Below are 13,557 nucleotides of genomic sequence, written 5' to 3' on the forward strand. Positions count from 1 at the left end.
TTTTTTCCTCCCAATGTTTAAGTCTCATGGGAAATACAGCTAAAAAGAATAACACATACATGGCTTCAATAACACTGCAGAAATAAATACTTGTAAACATTAACACAGCATATCACTCTCATAAATATCATATTATATATAATATTGCAACATGATAGATTTTCAACACATCACATGGGATTTATGCTACTGGACTATTATGATTTTTAAAATATATACACTAAATATATTGCTTTGTCCATATATTTAAATAACTTATTTGAAGTTTGTACATTTAGGAAGAGTCAAAGTATGAAACTGGGAAAATAATCTGTTTAATTATGTCATTACTAGCTTCTAATATGGTGCCAGCACTGATTTCAGAGAAAAACTAAAATTACCTAGTACATATGCTCAGCAATAAATTTTGATGTTTAAAATTATGGACAGACTTTACAGGCACTTTTGCTTCAATATACCAACATTAAAACCTAAATATATACAAAATTGTGTTTTCCACAAACCATGTCCTACCTAGAGAATACTAAAAAATCAGCTAAAGACATGAGGATTCATTTTATTTATCTCTAAATCAAAGTCAGACATGAATTTAAATAATTTGTAAATAAAATATGCATAAAATGTAAACCCTTGAGCCAAATTTTAATCTGAAGCAACATGAAATAAACAAGATTACATCTTGAAAGTTCCTATAAACAAAATGTGGATGAATATATTATTTCCAAACCAAAATCATAATATTTCACTACTGGTTCATAATAAGGATTTTCAATTGGTTTTGCATTAGAAACTGATGGAATATATGCATAATAAGAAATATTTGCTAAAAGAAATATGATAGTTTTGAAATGATTTTTTTCCTTTGCCTACTATCTTGGTCCAAAAGATTTAAATGCATCTTCTTTACATTACAAATTATTTTTCATCACATTGCTATGTGGTGTAAAATGAATAATCAGACATTAGAAACATGTATACATAATGATTCACAATCTCTACCACATAGATAATTTCACCCCTGTGTTGTAAGGATTTTCATGTCCACCAAAAACATGTGGTATGTCTGTCTTCTTAAATGGACATAACACCTCCCTTTAGGTTGATGACTCAACATGTGTCTAAATCACAATACTTCTTGTTACTGAATGCATAGAACTTGTAATTTTTTTTTTGGTTTTAGAATAAAAATAAATGTTTTATATTTTATAATATATTAACATGAATTTTATGTAAACATTTGCATATCTATCTGGAGACAAATATATATACTCCAGAATGCATGAGTTTTCTAAAGCTGTTGTGATTAAGTAGAATCCACAGACAAGGAAATGAAGAATAGAAGCACTAAGAATGTAGAGAAAACCCATTTGTGGAAGAGCTCAAAAAAGGTAGTAGGAATTCAAACACAATACAAACACCTTTCATTTCTAATGGTGAAATTGTGGATGGAGCTTAGAAGGACTGGCAGGTATAGCTTCCCTATATCTTTCCTGATTCAAAAATAATGAACTATATTTGCATGAAGAGCTATGTCTTCAGGCTAATAGATAAAAAGAGGCTCTGAGTGAAAATCAGCATGTCTGCAGAAATACACTCACTTCAAATCCTGTTCACTTAAAAGTGAATTAAAAGAAAGAAAAAATGAATATGAGTCAATCAATAGATTTGGCAAATAGTGAGATACTAAAACAAAGGAAACCAATTGACTAGGAAGGGAAATTTGTAAGAAAAATATTGCCAGGTACTGTGTGTTTAATCATATGTAAAAAAAAAATTTTAAAAAGGAAAAAAAAAACTGGTGATTACTAGAAATCTGGAAGAGTACAAAGAATGGGGTAAGTAAAAAAAAAAAAAAAGAATAGTTGGAGAGAATCGGTGCAACTGTATGCCTGTATAGAAATATCACTCTGATACATTAATGTGTACAATTAATGTGTTACTAAAAATATTGCCAAAGAATACAGAAGATTTTGTCATGAATTGAAAAAGATCATTTTTATTGGGTATAAAAACACATACATTTTAACAACTCAGAAAAGTAATGTAAAACCTAACTTTAAGATGATAAGATGAAATAAATGCAAAATAAAACAAAATATATAAATATAAAAATGTAGGATTTCAATGAAGAATTGATTCTATGGTGAATACATTAACAAATATAGGTGTATGTAAAAATGAGTAAAGCTAAGAAAATTAAACAGATTTGAAAATTGTTTCCAAAAAAAGAGTTTTAAAAGGAACTTATAATTTCAGATTAGTGACTGAGAAAGCTGGAAAGAATGTTTTTCCTGCACAAGAAAAAAAATCTAGGAAAACTGAAAATTGATGATGCTCTTGAATCTTTCAAAAAACAGAGGTCTCAGGGCAAAAACAATAACAAATCAAGACAGCAAAAAAGAAAACTAATCTGACATAAGGAAAATCAGGTACTGGAGGGAAAAACAGGACCCTCAAATGTGATAAGCAGGAGCATGTGGCAGAAAGAAGAAGGGAGGAGTGAGGGGAAGAGAAGAGGAAGCGAATTTTTAATATATAGCAACAAGACATTCACTACACATTTTGAACAAATTATTTAACCTAGCATGAGACTGCCAAGCCCCTGAGACTCCAGACATAAAGGGGTCTACACCTCACATAGATGTTTTCTAAGAACTTATTGGACACTCACAGAAAGTTATGCATGCTAAAGTTAAAAGAAAAAGGAGAATGGCAGCCATTTCTGAATCCCATCAAAGACATTTTCGTCCATCCCTTCTACTGAACAAAATCCTTAATGTATTTTCTAGGGGACAGAAACTGCAAGCTTAGTAAACTGATGAAAAACTATTGCACCTGGGAGAAGGGAATGGCAGCCACTGTACAAAATCTACTCAAGCCCATCTTCCTTATCACCCCTAGGGGAGGAGGGTATAGTCAGGCTGCAGACAGAGGAGTAATAAAAGCTATATCTATTTTCTGAGAGAACTGGTGGAAACCCACAAGAATTAGGGACACAAAAAGAGGAAGGGGAAAAAAACCCAGAAAAGAAAAAGCATTATAGGAATAGCAGAACACACAATAATCAATGGTTCAACATATACATAGATAAAATTTAAATATCAGTAAGAGAAAAAAAACAGGAACTATTTTAAGAAATATTCACTGAAAATTTTCCAAAATCAGTATTAGGCATCAAATCTCATATGCAATAAGCTCAGAGAATGTTAGTTACATAAAGGCTTCTTCCACCACTGCCCCCACCACCACCATTGAAAGAAAAATTGGGCATATCATAATCAAATAGATGCAATAGAAGAGAATGTCATGAAGGCAGTCAGAGAACAGACGGTTTACCTCAGAGGAACAAAAATAATTACAACACATATCTCATTGGAAACATACAAGCAAGATGACAGCATTAAATGTGCTAAAAAGAAACAACTTTTCCAATCAGAATTCTATACCAAGTAAAAATATCCTTCCAAGTGAACAATAAACAAGTATCCCAGACAAAAACTGAGGGGATATACCTATAGCAAAACTAAGCTATAAGAAAATTTAAAAAGCATAGTTCATGCAGAGGAATATACTATAGCCTGGGAACTGGTTATACAAAAGCAATAAACATGTAAAGGTGGAATAAGTGTAAGGTTTTTTTCTTATTCTTAATTTCTCTAAAAGATAATTTCTTTAAACAAAAATGTAACAGTGCACTGTATTTACAGCATAGGTAAAAGTGAAATGTATGGCACAATCGGTGAGAATGAAGAATCAGTACTTCAATGTTCATATGTTCTTATTCCATATGTGAAATTATAATATGTGAAAGAGGACTCAGATGTTTGATATCATAAAAATGCATATCGCAATCCCTATAGTATCCATTTTACAATTTTAAATCAATACAGATAAAATATTTTAAATGTTCAATTGTACTTAGAGAAGGCAAAAACAATAAGGAAGAAGAAAAAAGAACAAATGAAAACAGTTTTGAATATCTAGCAAGTTTTAATCCAACCACATTAATAATCACATTAAATGTAAATTTTCTACGGCTTCTGATTAAAAGGAAGATCAGATACAATGAACAACACAGATCTGTGATAGATACAAGAAGTACATTTTAAATGCAATGCCATTTACAAGTTAAAAAAAAAGATGAAAAACAGTTGCACTAACTATAACCTAAAGAAATCTGGAAAGGTATACAATAATAATCTGTGTTTTATGGCCAAATGTATTTTCACACACTTAAAAAAATAGAAATTGTTCAAGTATGTTCTCAGAATATAGCAAAAGTAAAATGAAAATCAGGAACAGGAAGGTATGTTGAAACATATCCCTAATAATTCTTTAAAGAGAATGGTAAAGACTTTGGTCAATAATGAATAAACAATTAATTTTTAAATTAAATTTAAAAAGAAAACAACTAGCAAAGGTTTTGAACATTCACATTACCAAAGCTATAAGGATGCCAAATATACACATAAAACTTCATTATTGAAACAAAGTCAAATGCAATATCATAATTGCCATTAAGATTGGCTGAAAGTTTTTTAAAAACTACCAAATGTTATAAGGATATGAAAGAAATAAATTCTTAAAATATTGCTGATGTGGATGTAACCCAGTATGGTTTAGAATAGAATTTGGCTATTACTTATAAAATTGAATATGCACCTACCTTATGGCCTAGCAATCCCATTCCTGCTGAAGTATTCATTTATATCACACAAAAGTCTATACATTAATGCTTATGATAGTTTTATTGATAATCATAAAAACCTATAAACAAGGAAAATGATTAAAAATGTGACGTAAGTATTTAATGGAATACTAGTCAAGAACAAAAGTAATGAGATTTTTAATACATACATATACATCATAGATGAATCACTAAAATATTAAGTGAAAAAAGCCAGAGATGAGTGAACATTTCATTTCTGATTTTATTTATGCAAACTTGTATAAATTCCTAACTAATCCATAGGTACAGAATGCAGATCAGTTGTTGTAGGGTAGATAGGGTTAGGGGAGAATATACACAAACAGGCAAGAGATAACTTGAAGATGATTAAAATGATTGTATGACAATTATATGTTAGTTTCATAGATATAAACATATATCAACATGCAAACATGCATCCTATTATCTGCTTTAATTATGTACAGTTTAAATTTTACTTCATTGAAAACATTTAAATAATTATAACATGAATCTTTTTTTTTTTTTTTTTTTTTTTTTTTGGTGTTTGGATTGAACCCAGGACACTTACCATGGAACCATTTCCCTAGCCCCTTTTTAAAAATTTTTCCTTTTTGAGACAGGGCTCATTAAGTTGTTCAGTGTCTCACTAAGTTGCTGAGGCTGGGTTTGCAATCACTTTTTTACTCAGGTAAAACCTTTGATTCAAGGACTCTCATTATTTTAGAACTGTTACAGCTACTATACATGCCAAGATTACTAATTTTTTTAACCAAATCACTTGATGCAGTCACGTAATCCACCCCATTTAAAAAACAAATGCTATCTTGATACTAGATATTAATGAAAACTGATATCAAACAAATATCAGGTGATGTTCAGCCCATAAATGATTATATGTCTTTGATGGGACTAAAGAAACATGCATATATAAAATAAACTGTTTCATGAATCTCATTAAATAAGCACAAATGATAACTAAGTAAGCATAAATATAAATGGAAGAACACAATGTGAGAAGTTCAAATGAGTTTGAGTTTAATCCACACATCTATAGTATGCTTTTGTGACTGTAGCTCCAACAGTCTTTGGCAGTCGTTGCTATATGATTTGAACTCTGTGATCCCCTCCAAAACAAAGGAAAACAAAAGGCATGCTTGCATTTTTTTAAAATTAAGGATAGCAATGGTGTTTGAACATGGGATATAATGTGCTTTGCAGATTATAAAACCCTGAAGAAGAAGGTAAGGTGACTGATGGAAGAGCATAAAGGTAAATCTGTACCATCACTGGACTGAGACTACTAATTAGGCTTCTGACCTCAGTGAAGTGTTTGTATATTTGTAGATTTTAGTACCATAACAATTAGAAGATATGAACATGTAAGTGTGCTGTAGGTGATAGTGCAATAAAAGCACCCCAATATGTGTTTGCTCAATTCTGGAAACTACCTATAGTATTTTAGAGGAACAAATTAAGGTGAATAATAAAGATTCACACCAGCAAAACTTGGTAGCCATTTTAGAAGTGGGCTGGAATACTTAAACAGTTGTCTGAGTTGGATCATTACAATTATCTGGGTTCATAAAATAGGTAATCTTAAGGAATGCAAAGAAGGACTAAATTATGACTTATTTGATTACACATGTTGAAGTAACAAATGTGTTAATTGACTATCTGTCCTTGTCAATAAGAAAGGAGTTGCCTCAAGATAGTTTAAGCATAATTTCTAGAGGAAATGTATTCAATCATAGCTGGCAAGTAGGTTGCATTGAATCCCACCATTAGCTGGGTGATGGTTGAGGTGGGGACTAGGACAAAAATGAGTATTAACTGAAATTGACAACTATTGTATACTATGTTTTTCAGAATCAATCATAGTGAAAATTATTGAAAGATTGAAGTTATAATCTCTCTATTTGTTCACATAAATATATTTCCTGTGATTAAATGAAGCACTTTACTATTTACTAGCATACAATAGCAAGTGTGCATTGGCAAAATGATTGCACAAATACATCACAAGCCTTATCACTCTCAAACTTTGGTCTCATTGGTCTTATTGGAATTGAAATGACAATTAAATATTTACAAATTGAAATAGGTGATTCACAAAGGATGAAATGATGCTGAAACTAAGTGAATGTTTTCACAAATGAAAGACATTATAGGAGGAATTCCATTAAAACACTTTTAGAATAATTGGGAATTTGGGAATGAGAAGGTAGGGAATCACAAAATCTCACAACTGTATAACTTGCACTTGTCAAAATGTTTCTTTCATTATTACCTCATTCAAATACCAATAGAGACAAAAGTCAATGCATAAGACAGAGTATTCAAACTATCAGATTCAGCAGCATACATGTATTTCATGAGGTTATCAGGGTGGATTATAACTTCCCCATGTACTTAAATTAGAGCTAAATTTAAATATGACCTTGTTACTAAGGGGCAAGATCAAACCTCTGATTATTTTCTGATCACATCCTACAGCATCTTCTTCAGATTAAGCTGAAGAGGAAGCCATATGCTTAACAGTACTTGGAAACCAGCAAATGCTAACAGAGGAGGAAGGGTATGAGTTAAAGCAAGTAAGTAAATGGTCATAAAAACAAGAAGATGTCACAAAAATTAGGTTATGAACACCAGCAAAAAGGAAGCATGATAACTTATTTCAAAAATGAATCTCTTAGGGCAAGAAAACAACACTCCCAGCTATTTTTTCCCAGTCCACTGCAGATAGTTAATATAAGTAGAAGGGCAAGAGCTTCCTGAAGATTTATGGGCTCTGCCCAAAAACTACATGGAGATAATTTGTAGAGAAGACTTGGCACAGAATCTCCTGAAAACTCAACTAGCAAGGAGCAAATATAATCTTTTATTTGGTTTACAATTTTTGAACTATATTTGCTGATTTGTTTCTTTTTCTTGTAGCCTGTGAATGAGAAAATATTACCTTTAATTTGCATGGTTAGAAATTGCTAAACAGCCAAGCATCTACAGTTTGTGACTATGAATCAAGAGGTCAATTGCTAAGACAGCTGTCTGAATGTGACTGAAGCAGATTTCTACCACATACCTGAAATGTCATTTGTTTTTCTCTTGCATCTAGACCAAATATAAATTGAGTGGACTGCTTTTAAGGGATCTGAATAGTCTGAACTGACTTGACACAGGGTGATTTAGTTGCCTCATTCCAGCACCTTTTGTCATTTGATACTTCAGAGCATTCACTCATGAGAAGAATTATGGCACACCCAAACTGAGCAGGATTAAGGATAGATTTAATTAATAATTTTATGGAGCACACATCACTCTGGTCTTTAGTGTATACCTAATCTGTGCTTGTACCATGAGTGCCCAATGGCAACAGTATGTGAGGGGGCATGAAATGCACTGGTCCACCAGGTCAGATTTAACACATAGACATTTTATAAGAACATCTAAAACTTCTCAGTTAAGAAGTCACCATCATAATGAAAAAAACCTGTTAATGCTTATTTATGATACCATGTTGGAAACAATACTTTGAAATCTATAGTGCCCTCTTAAAATGTATGTCTTATGCTTTGAACCAGTGACTGTTATATAAGGGCATCATTTTCCTACAGTCAGACTATGCAGTTTTAGGAATCAGGATACCGCAGCAGCCCTTCTGAGTAATACACAAAAGGATTCACTGAATTATTTTTTATTCCTTTACCTGAAACTTTGAATCTGTCTGAGAAGAATGTTTTCACCAAAGGATATAATCACATTGACTTGGAAGGTGAGATTTACTACATGGCTATTTTGGGCAACTTATACCAATGAAACAGGATACAGAATGGAGTTACTGTAATGGCTGCAGTGATTGATTCCAAGCACCGAGTGGAAATGGGCTTGCTGTCTGCCACACAATTGGGGCAAACAGTTCTGTGTCTGGAACTTACAGGATTTACTGGATGTCTCCAAATATCCAGTCACCAGTCGTCTCCCATTTTGTTAGAGATAACATAATTGTAGGCTAAGAATCTTGCAATATGGAATACAGGCTCAAGAAAATGAAAAGAAAAAAGAAGCAACTTTTTCTTATTTGAAATGACACAGACTTAACGAGGGGGCGTTGGATTTCAGAAACAAGTGTAAAATCTGAAGCAAAATCTTGTCTGTCGAGTGCAAATAATGATTTCAATATACTGTAATGTCAAAGGGAATGGTCTTTCAAATCTTACAGTATGTGTATTGGACAGATTCTTAAAAATTTGTTTCCAAATTATCTAACTTGCATATTAACCGATATGGTTGTAAAAAGATTATAGAGGATAACACAAAGTGTCTAATACTTAAGTACTTAGTGCATAATAGTTTTATGCATATTATTATAAAAAATTATCAGATGACCTTTAATTTTAATATGAAATATAGAATGCTAGAGTTGGAAGAAGACAATTACAATTCATTTTTAATTTTTAATTTTACAGAAAAGGAAATTGAACTAGATATTAAATAAAACATTTCAGGTTAGAATATTAAATAGAGGCATAAAAATATGGAAAAATAATTATTGGAGAATAAATAGCAGCTTCATGAAATTTGTAATGTGAAAACTAGTAGGCAGAAACTTGTAGGCTGGAGACAAATATGTTAAGACTACTATAATTAAATTTAAGCCACAAGTTTAAAAAAATTGGTAAATCCACATACATCTTATCAGAAACTTACTTAGTATGCAAAAATTAAGATTGGCATTACCTCTTCAATTTGAATCCACGAGTCTGGAAACTAGTAATTGGCTTGTTAGATTATACTATTACTCAATTCAAAGGAATCCTGAGTAAATATGATTTTGCACACGGAAGTCCCAGATACAGTTCTTATAAAGATTGGTTTAAATTATCTTTTCATAAACATTTAGGAAAGGTAGCAGAATACAACAGTTATTAATAGGGCATTATGTAAAAATGTGGATGTGTAACCGATGTGATTCTGCAATCTGCATTTGGGATAAAAATTGGGAGTTCATAACCCACTTCAACCTAATGTATGAAATATGATATGTCAAGAGCTTTATAATGTTGTGAACAACCAATAAAAAAAATTAAAAGAAAAAAAAATTAAAAATAAAAATGCACAAATAACTGTAAATATCTCTTTGTGTGTGTGTGTGTGTGTGTGTGTGTGTGTGTGTAGTTTTTCTGAGAATTAAATAGTAAGTTGCTTAATCAGACATTTCTTAGGAATACAAGCATGTAATCCTAAAATGTAAATCAGAAAAGAGATTGTGTTTCTTTCTTGAAACAGCTTGAATCACTGACATTTGTACTGATTTGTACTGAGCCCCTCTATCTTGCATAATCCTATGGTAATCCCTTGCTGATTAGAATATTTTTTCATCACATTTAGAAACTAATGTATGAATTTTAGTGAGAAACATAATTAGAACTGAAGAAGAGAAATAGTCCATGGATTTAGAACAAGAAAAGGAATTTCAGACTTTGGAAAAACATGGATAAAACCTAATATTAATTAAGCAATATTAGAATAAATTAATTGAAATTAATGTGAAAATGAGGTGGTACTTAGAGGTTTAGGAGTCATTACTTAGTTAAAATAATCCCAAATACATTTCAAACTTTAACAAAACCTAGATCAATCTCATGCAATAAAAGATTGAAAAGCTCAAGAAGGATTTTTGTTTAATTTTTATTTCTTCAAGAACTTCTTTATTCAGAAAGATGTTATATATTTTTTAATATGACTATTGCCGTGCCATTCCTTTAAAAGGAAATTGGTCTGTCTCAGTTTTGTCCTCTGGAAACACCTTCATAATAAGCCTTAAGACCTAGATCTGAATTGAGTCTTTGTAACAGGAGTGTCCTCAGTGTGGTGGAAAGTCACAGGGTGATTTATTGAAGAGCAAGGACTCTCTTTTCTTTTATGAATTCTTGAACTCTTTTGCTTGAGTTTGAAAGTTTAAATATGATAGAATTCCTAATCTATGAGTTTTATTATTGTACTTCTTGAAATAGACTCTCTTTCTCATTACAAGTTAAGTTATTGATCCTCTAAAGGGCATGTACACATGCCCTCTCTACTGGATCTCAAAAGCCCAGTGCTGTTGCTCCTCTTTTGCAGTCAGATAAACCTTTGCTTAAGAAAGAATTATCAAGAAACTTAATACTTGCTGTCTTAAAAGAAAGTTCCTCTAAATTTATACTAACAACTTCTGCAAAATCACAGCATACAACATTTACTTTTGAAGAGTTTTTTTTTTTTTCCTCCAATTTCTATTTGTAGATTTTTGTTACCTCTATTGACGCAGACAAAATCTAAATGCAGCTCTGGGTAGAAATACTTTTATATGGTATTGTGCACAGAAATCTTCTATGAAATTTAAATTTCAAAATTCCAACTTCATTCCAATCTTTTCTATCAACTCTAAATGATGAGTTCATTTCTTCTGCTTGTAGAAGGAGGCAGAAAGTATAGTACACTAATTACTAAATCCATATAAATTTTAAAAATCCAAGAAAAGACAGAATAGAAAAGAATCAAGTATCACTGCTAAATGATCCAACAAGTAAAACCAATGCCTACTCCTTGTAGGCACATAGACTGTGTATTTCTGGAGGCCATTTAGTAAGAATGGGATAAATCTTAGTAAATGTCAAAGTGATGGACAAAAAAGTTGAAAAAAAGCGGGGAGGGGAGTAAAAATGACAGGATTCAGTAAATTTGACTTAATTTTATATATAAAAGAGGGGAAGAATAAATAATGATGGTGAAGCTTCCCAGATGTAACCACTACAATGATGCCAACAGAAAGGGGTCATAGACACACACAGCAACAAGATGTGCAGATAAAAAAATAAATAAAGGTCATTGGGATAACCATACTGTCACACAAGAGCAGAAAATGTGCAACCCTAACAATACTCATTAGCCCCCAGTTTAGCCATTCTTCATGCAACATGACCTAAATTTGTTTTTATTTCTGGGATTTTTAACATTTGATATTGGACATCTGAAGTATTTCTTGACTTTCATGATACTGTCTGTATTATTTCCCATGTTTCCCTTCCCTTAGTAAGAACGTTTCAACGTTCTGTTCAAAAACCGAATTTTTAAAAGAATATATATGCTATGGTATGTTTTATTTAAAAATTAAAAAAAAAAACTTTCATTTTGTTCCTTGAATTTTTTTTTCATAGCAATATCTTTTCCTATCTCTGAGAAAATTACCTTTGGTTGTCCAAGTTTATTTTTTCCTGTAGGTTTGTATCAACAGCTGCTTTTCCCCTTTGGAGCTATCTTCAAATATTTGGTAATCTGTGGATATATGTTCATGTATTAAAAGGAAGCACCAAAAAAAAAAAAATAAACAGGTGCTCTATGTCTTTAGGCAATACTTAGAAAATGAGCCTTAATAGTTTAATCAGTCAGCATCTTCAGGGATTTTTTTTTTCAGGCTGGTTATACTATTCAGATAAAAATCTTCTTATTCCCTCCCTAGGCTATGAGCCTGGATGCTGATGATATAAAATGAGGATGGTATGGGGTTTGGGGATTTTTTCAGTCACTATGTGGATTCCCAACTCATCACCTTATTTCCAATATTGCATCCCTGTAGCTGAATATTTTCAGTGTCATCTATTTAGATGTTTCTAGAAAACTCTTTTCAAAGGCCAACTTTTGGAATCTACCCATTCTTAAAAAATAATTCAGAAAATTATTTTGCTCTCCAGCCTACTTTGTGCCACCCTCCCTCCATCCTTATTTGCCAACTTTTAAGGATTTTTATTGCTTCTGCTGTGAAAATCATGTTACTTAGGGGCTTTTCTTGCAATAGCTCAAATATCATGTTTCTCAAGTGTGCTCATTAGGTTCCACTAATCCATATGCTTTTAAACTTCCAAAATTGTGTTGTTATAGATTTCTCTTTTATTGTTTTTGTAATTAAGGATATATTATTTATTTATTTGAATACATCATTTTCACTTTGGTAAAATTTTAAAAGGAACTTTAGGTAAATACATGTGCTCAATGTGTCATCATTAATAGAAAATCAATCAAAATATCTATTGAGTTTTCAACTACAATTGTTAAAAATAATGTTTGTTTCAGGCATTGTGTAGCATACCTATAATCTCTAAGACTCTGGAGGTTGAGGCAGGAGGCCTCCAAGGCCAGCCATAGCAATTTAGCAAGATCCTACGCAACTTAGTGAGAACTTGTCTCTAAACAAACAAACAAACAAATAAATAGATAGATAAAAAATTTTAAAAAGGCTGGAGATGTGACTTAGTGGAAAAGTTCCCCTGGGTTCAATTCCCAGTACCAGAAATAAGTAAATAAGTAATTAAATAAATAAAGTTTACACAAAATGAACTCTTTTATGTATTCAAAACTTTGTCATGCTTACCTGGTGAAGTGCAATATACCATTTATCAGGAGGCAGCATGATAAATTATAGAGTTCCATGTTTGAAGTTAGAATTTAACTCAAAATATGTTAATAATATGTAATAGTTGTACAATCTTGTAAGGATAGTTTCATATCTGATACCATTGTTTTACATACCTGTAACATGAGTTTGTTCCTTTTATCTCATTTCTTTTTTCAAATAGAAAAAGAAAAAAAAATGTTACCTTTATAATTTGAATTGCTTCATAACTATTGTACTTTATGATAATACCTTATTATAAATGATACAAGCTGTATAATACTATCTTATGAGCATGTTATAATTCTGCTATATGACATTTTCTCAAAATGCACTGTTTTATTTAAATTTATTTGAAACTGATACACAGAAACAAAATAATTCTACATATTTTGGGGGCACCACATGATGTTTAGATACATGTATACATTGTATAATCTTT

This window comes from Ictidomys tridecemlineatus, chromosome 7 (genome assembly GCF_052094955.1).
Source record: "Ictidomys tridecemlineatus isolate mIctTri1 chromosome 7, mIctTri1.hap1, whole genome shotgun sequence".
In the NCBI taxonomy this organism is placed as follows: Eukaryota; Metazoa; Chordata; class Mammalia; order Rodentia; family Sciuridae; genus Ictidomys; species Ictidomys tridecemlineatus.